We start from the raw sequence: 7,385 nt of genomic DNA, 5'->3' as shown, positions 1-7,385 counted from the left end.
GTGGATGGCTTTAACAAAAAGAAATTTATTCTCTCGCAGTGAAGTAGGCTAAAAGTCCAAATTCTGGGCATCAGCTCCAGGGGAAGGCTTTTCTCTCTGTCAGCTCTGAAGGAAGGTCCTTGTCCTCAACCTTCCCATGGTAGAGGAGCTTCTCAGGTGCAAGAACCCCATGTCCAAAGGATGCACTCTGCTCCTGGTGCTGCTTTCTTGGTGGTATGATGTCCCCCACTCTGGTTGCTTCCCTTTCCTTTTATCTCTTCAGAGATAAATGGTGGTGCAGACCACACCCCAGGGAAACTCCCTTTACCTTGGATCAGGGAGCTGACCTGAGTAAGGGTGGTGTTACAATCTCACCCTAATCTTCTCAACATAAAAATTACAATCACAAAATGGAGGACAACCACACAATACTGGGAATCATGGCCTAAGCAATTTGATACACATTTTTTTGCAGGGACATAATTCAGTCCATGACAGTTGTATTAACTGGTCTTCCTTATATGTATATGGGTGTTATCCTATCACTGACAGTGTTGTACTTCAGGATAGATCTTGAAATGTTCTTTTTGACAGTGAATGTGACTCCATTTCTCTTCAGTTTGTCATTCCCAGCATAATAGACTACATGACTATCCAACTGAAAATGGTCCAATACCAGTTGATTTCAGCTCACCAATGGCTAGGATCTTCCAGGCATTCCGTTTCATTTTTAACAACTTCCAATTTTCCTAGATTCACACTTCATGCATTCCAACCCAGAAACAACCCAGTGCCATGGAGTCAATTCCGAATCATAGCGAACCTATAGGACAGAGTAGAACTGCCCCATAGAGTTTCCAAGAAGCGCCTGGTGGATTCAAACTGCCGACCCTTTGGTTACCAGCCGTACCACTTAACCACTATGCCACCAGGGTTTCCATGCATTCCATGTTACAATAATTAATGGATTTTTTTTTTATATCTATTTTCTTTTGAGTTATGTCAAATCAACAAATGCAGGTCCCCAAAACTTTTTCCATGTCATTAAGGTCAACTCTACTTTGAGGAAGCAGCTCTTCCCCAGTTGTGTTTTGAATGCTTTCCAGCTGGCAGGGCTCATCTTACAGCATTATATCAGAAAATGTTCCCCAGCTATTCATAAGGTTTTCACTGGTCAATTTTTTGTAGAAGTAGTCTGTCTTAGTCTGGAAGCTCACTGAAATCTGTCCACCATAGGTAACCCTGCTGGTATTTGAAATATCGATGGCATAGCTTCCAGTATCACAGCAACATGCAGGCCACCACAGCACAACAAACTGACAAATGATGGCCTAATACATTAAAAACAAAAAAAATAGCAAACTTTAAAAGCTCAATATATTTTGTAAGTGAATATTTATCTGACTTTAAATATAGGACTTCATAAAATCTTATCAAATGCATGCTTTGACTTAGTAATAATAATTACGTGCAGACTATTTTGTCATTATTAACTAATATAGGTAGTTGACTCTGATTTAGATACAGAAACTTATTAGTTACCACAGTAACATTAGAATTTCAACAGAAGGCATATTATATTTTGGGATTTAAATAATCTGAATAGATAATAAATATAGATTGTATATGATAAAATTTTCATCCATATGTTTACAAATACAAGTGCATATATATAATACATTATTATATAAACACACATACATCTGTAGATATAATAGACATGATAGAAATACATTCACAAAACACACACATGCAAACACACCTTTTCTATATTAAGCAATACATTTCCATGCCAACACACCAGAACACACCGTTTCTATATTGCTTCCATGACAAAGCATTGCAATATGAAAGATAGCTTGATGTGTTAGAAAGTGTAATAATCGTAAGCTTTGAGACTTGGGTTCTAGTCTATGCTACACCAATACCTATGTACAGTCATTGAGGAAAAAAATCTAATTTCCTCCGTCTTTTAACTTTTTTTTTTTTTTTAACTTCTGCCTTGTTAAATTAACGTATGACACTCTGATCTCTAAAATATCTGTTATATCAAAAAAAGTCTGACCCTAAATATACTTCTAGAGCTATGATATTTTTAGCACTGTATTAAGTCTGTGTGTGTAGGAACAGGCTTGAGAGTATAACAAGGGAAGGAAGTGGGGGAATAGAAATAAGCAAGACACATTCCCTGTCTACAAGGAGCTACAAGTTTGCCAGTATGGTTATAGATACATAGTACTTGCCTAATAGTTACAACTTCCCTAGAGTTCTTTGGATTCTCTGGTCAGGTGCTGCGTTTTTGAGGATGTGTTATCCTAACCGAGATTTAAAGGATAAAAGGAGTCAATTCTGTGCACCAGGAAAAGTGTTTCTGGCAGATCAAACTACAAGGGTGAAAGGAAAAATAGAGCTTACTAGTTGTTGCTTTTTCCCCGCTTTGTGGTTTCTGGAAGAGACCACACATTGGGATTTAGTAATTCAAAAATGCTTTATAAATGACATCAACATGTTAAATAATTTATGCACACTTTTAAAAACATACTACTCTTGCTTAAGATAATAAAACAGTAGAATTCGAGATGTGAAAGGAACATCTATCCCAGTGGCTTTCTAATTCTGCTCTATGGAAGTAATGCTTAGGGTCGTTGTAGCCATCCCATAAGGCATTTAACTAGAATTACAATAGTAATTATATGTTTTTCATTATTTTTAAATTATAATTTTAAAACGGCACAACTTCAAATGTATTAAGAGAAAATTTTAAAATATCGGAGACTTCCGATATGGTAACTTTGGTTCTGTTTGACTATTTTCTGAGTATGAGAACATCAGAATAAATCTTCTGCTCTCCCATCTGCGTGTGTGTGTGTGCACACACATGTATTGCATTTAGTACTAATTATTACAGGCATACCTCACTTTATTGGGCTTCCCTTTTTTGAGCTTCCCAAAAGCTCAAAAGGCTTGTGGCAACCCCGCATCAAGTAAGTCTATCAATGCCATTTTTCCATCAGCATGTACTCACTTCATGTCTCTGTGTCACGTTTTGGTAATTCTCACAATGCTTCAAATATTTACATTATTATTATATCTGTTATGGTGATTTATGATCAGTGGTCTTTGATGTTACTATTGTAATTGTTTTGGGGTGCCATGAACTGCGCCCATATATGCTGGCGAACTTAACTGATAAATGCTGTGTTTGTTCTGGCTGCTTCATCGACTGGCCATTCCCCCATCTCTCCCTCCTCAGGCCTCACTATTCCTAAGACAGGACAATGTTGAAATTAGGCCGGTTAATAACCGTACACTGTCCTGTAAGTGTTCAAGTGAAAGGAAGAGTCGTACGTCTGTAACTTTAAATCAAAGCTTGAAATGATTATGCATAGTGAGTACAGCATGATGAAAGCCGAGATAGACAGAAAGCTAGGCCTCTTGTGCCAAATAGTTAGCTGAGTTGTGAATGCAAAGGATAAGTTCTTGAAGGAAATTAAAAGGACTACTCCAGTGAAAACATGGTAAGAAAGTGAAAGAGCCTTATTGCTAATATGGAGAAAGTTCTAGTTGTCTGGATAGAAGATCAAACCAACCACAACCTTCCCTTAAGTCAAAGCCTAATCCAGAGCAAGGCCCTAACGCTCTTCAGTTCTGTGAAGGCTAAGAGAGGTGAGGAAGCTGCAGAAGAAATATCTGAAGTAGCAGAGGTTGGTTCATGAATTTTAGGGAAAGAAGCCATCTCCATAACATAAAAGTGCAAGGTGAAGCAGCAAATGCTGATGTATTAGCTGCAGCGAGTTACCCAAAGATCTAGCCGAGGTAACTGATGAAGGTGGCTACACTAAACAACAGGTTTTCCATGTCGATAAAACAGCCTTATATTGGAAGAAGTTGCCATCTAGGACTTTTGCAGCTAGAGAGGAGAAGTCAATGCCTGGCTTCAAAGCTTCAAACAAAGGCTGACTCTCATTAGCGGCTAATGCAGCTGGTGACTTTAAGTTGAAGCCAAAGCTCATTTACCACTCCAAAAATCCTAGGACCCTTAAGAGTTATGCTCAATCTACTCTACCTGTGCACTCTAAATGAAACACCAAAGCCTGGATGACAGCACATCTGTTTACAACACGGTTTTCTGGATATTTTAAGCCCACTGTTGAGACCTACTGCTCAGAAAAAAAAAAAAAAAAGTTTTCTTTCAAAATATTACTGCTCATTGACAATGAACCTGGTCACCCAAGAGCTCTGATAGAGATGTACAAGGATATTAAGGTTGTTTTCATGCCTGCTAACACAACATCCATTCTGCAGCCCGTGGATTAAGGAGTAATTTTGACTTGCAAGTCTTATTATTTAAGAAATACATGCCATAAGGCTATAGATGCCATAGCTAGTGATTCCTCTGATGGATCTTGGCAAAGTAAAATGAGAACCTTCTGAAAAGGATTCACCACTCTAGATGACATTAAGAACATTTGTGGTTCATGGGAGGAGGTCAAAATATCAACATTAACAGGAGTTTAGAAGAAGTTGAGTTCAACTCTCATAGATGAGTTTGAGGGATTCAAGACTTTAGTGAAGAAAGTAACTGGAGATGTGGTGGAAATTGCAAGAGAACTAGAATTAGTTCTTGAAGATGTAGCTGAATTGCTGCAATCTCAAGATAAATGTTTAATGGATGAGAAGTTGCTTTTTATGGATGAGCAAAGAAAGTGGTTTCTTGAGATGGAATCTACTCCTGGTGAAGATGCTATGAATATTGTTGAAATGACAGCAAAAGATTTAGCATACTACATAAACTTAGTTGATAAGGCAGTGGTAGGGTTTGAAAGGATTGACTCCAATTTTGAAAGAAGTTCTATTGTGAGTAAAATGCTATTAAACAGCATTACCTGCTACAGAGAAATATTTTGTGAAAGGAAGAGTCAATCGGTGTAGCAAACTTCATTGTTGTATTACATTAAGAAATTGCCACAGCCACTCCAATCTTCAACAGCCACCACCCTGATCAGTCAGCAGCCATTAGCATGAGGGCAAGACCCTCTACCAACAAAAAGATTATGACTCACTGAAGGTTCAGCTGATGGTTAGAATTTTTTAGCAATAAAATATTTTTTTAATTAAGGTAGGTACATTGTATTTTTAGACATAATGCTATTGCACGCTTAATAGGCTCCCAAACCACCAAAAACCAAACCCTTTGCTACTGAGTTAATTCCAACTCATAGAGACCCTATTGGAAAGAGTAGAAATATAATTTTTATATATACTAGGAAACAAAAAAATTCGTGTGACTTTCTTTATTGTGATATTTGCTTTATTGTGGTGGTCTGGAGCTGAACCCACAAAATCTCCAAGGTATGCCTGTATTTAGAAAGGTTGCAACTTAGTATAGGCATTATTTTGAATTGAGGAGTACACGAAAAAAATTATGAAGATGAATATTCTATTGTGGTATACATATTCACACTCAGTTAAATTTCAGGTAAGGTTCATGCACACATTTTTAATACATGCCATAATCATAATTAATAAGAAATTTTTCAACAGCAAGTAAATACAAAATATTGATCACCTTGATAATATTGTATTCTAAAAAGTTTTAATGTTTGTTATAAGTTGGTGTACTTTGATTCAACTTTTGTGTTGAAGAATGTAAATAGTTTTTGAAATTTTGAAAAAAAATTCTTTCCAATTTCTGGAATCATTTAACTAAGAAGACATAAGCACTACAAATCAAATTTTTTTTAACATTGATGCCATTTGCAACTATTTGCATGTATGAGCCAGAATTTCTTGGAACTGTTCAACCAAAACAAAATATAGAAATAAAATAATTCCTGAGGCTGATATAAGATTGTCATTGCCATTCACAGCTTTTCATTTCTAATATTTGTGTTATTATAATAGCCTCATTGGTTTATTGAATGTTTTTATAATAATTACAAAAATTTTGTAATAATTTTGATATTATGAGATAAATTGATTGGTTAAAAATGTTGCTTTTTTATTTTAAAATTTGAGTTCCATAAATAGTAGGACTTTTTAAAATTGCACAATTAAAAAAGTTTGTAAATCACTGACCTAGATCACAGGACTCTTTGTTCCAACCATGTTAGAGAAAAAGGAACTGATGTTCATAATGGGGAAAGGAATTCTCATAAAGCCTTCTACAGACCAGTAAGTTAATTTGTATGTAGGTAAGTAGGTATTTTTGTAGGTAGGTAGGTATTTTCAGCTTTCATGGGCAACCCCACAAACAATGGAAAGAAATGCTACTTCGTCCTGTGTCATCAATTTACATCCCATACAATTCACCCAGTTAATGTATACAATTCAACGGCTTTTAATATATTCACGAACTTATGCATCCATTGTCACAAAAATTTTTAGAACATTTTATTCCCTCCCAATGAAATGCTGCACCCCATAGTTGTCACACCGCAATACCCAGTTCTTCCCACCCCAGTCCTAGACAACCACTGATCTATTTTATGTTTTTATAGATTTGTCTATTGTGGACATGTCATATAAATGGAGTCATGAGATATGTGGTCCTCTGTGACTGGCTTCTTTTACTTGGTGTAATGTTTTCAAGGTTCATCCACAAAGCATATATTAGTATTTCATCCTTTCTTACTGCTGAATAATATTTCATTGTATGGATATACCATATTTTTATTATCCATTCATCAATTGATAACCATTTGAACTGTTTCCCCTTTTTGGCTATCATGATAATGCTTCTTTGAACATTTATGTACAAGTTTTATTTGGGCATATGTTCTCATTGCTCTTGGTTATAAATGTGGGAACAAAATCCCTGGCTGATATGGTGACTCTATGTTCAACATTTTGAGAAACTGCCAATTGTATTCCAAAGTGGCTGAAAAACTTTACAGTCCTGTGAGCAACACACGAGGGTTCCATTTTCTCCGCATCCTTGCTAACACTTTTTGTGTGTCTTTTTTTTATTATAGCCATCCCAGTTGGTATAGACTGGTATCTCATTGTGGCTTTGATTTGTATTTCTCTAATGACTAGAGAAGTCGGGACTCTTTTCCTGAGCTTATTTGCCATTTGTATTTCTTGGAGAAATGTTTATTCAGGTTCTATCCCCATTTTTTTTTCAATTGGTTTATCTGTCGCTTTATTATTAAGCTTAACACCAACAGTCCATGAGGGTTCTAAAGACTGTCTTAAACTTGTGGTTATCATTTTTGTGTAACATGTATAACTCAGTTTCCAATTAGGAAGAATTAATCAGACCTCTGTTGCTAAACGATGTTCATCTATGTGACGCCCAGCAAGAATATATCTATTACTGATACTACTGTTGGAAGATTAAAAGTATTATATTATTTCCATCTCCTGCCATATCCCTTTGCTAGCTGATATTTTAGCACCTCCCT

At 36.1% G+C, this 7,385-nt stretch overlaps 1 pseudogene; it reads left to right on the top strand.

Annotated features, from left to right (window-relative positions):
* Positions 1 to 3,172: 3,172 nt before the first annotated feature.
* LOC126078139 (tigger transposable element-derived protein 1-like) lies at positions 3,173 to 5,064 on the top strand (annotated as a pseudogene).
* The last annotated feature ends 2,321 nt before the right edge of the window (positions 5,065 to 7,385 follow it).

Source organism: Elephas maximus, chromosome 6 (assembly GCF_024166365.1).
Source record: "Elephas maximus indicus isolate mEleMax1 chromosome 6, mEleMax1 primary haplotype, whole genome shotgun sequence".
Taxonomy (NCBI): domain Eukaryota; kingdom Metazoa; phylum Chordata; class Mammalia; order Proboscidea; family Elephantidae; genus Elephas; species Elephas maximus.
Note: the sequence above shows the minus strand (reverse complement) of the source record. Positions and strands in the feature narration are given on the sequence as shown.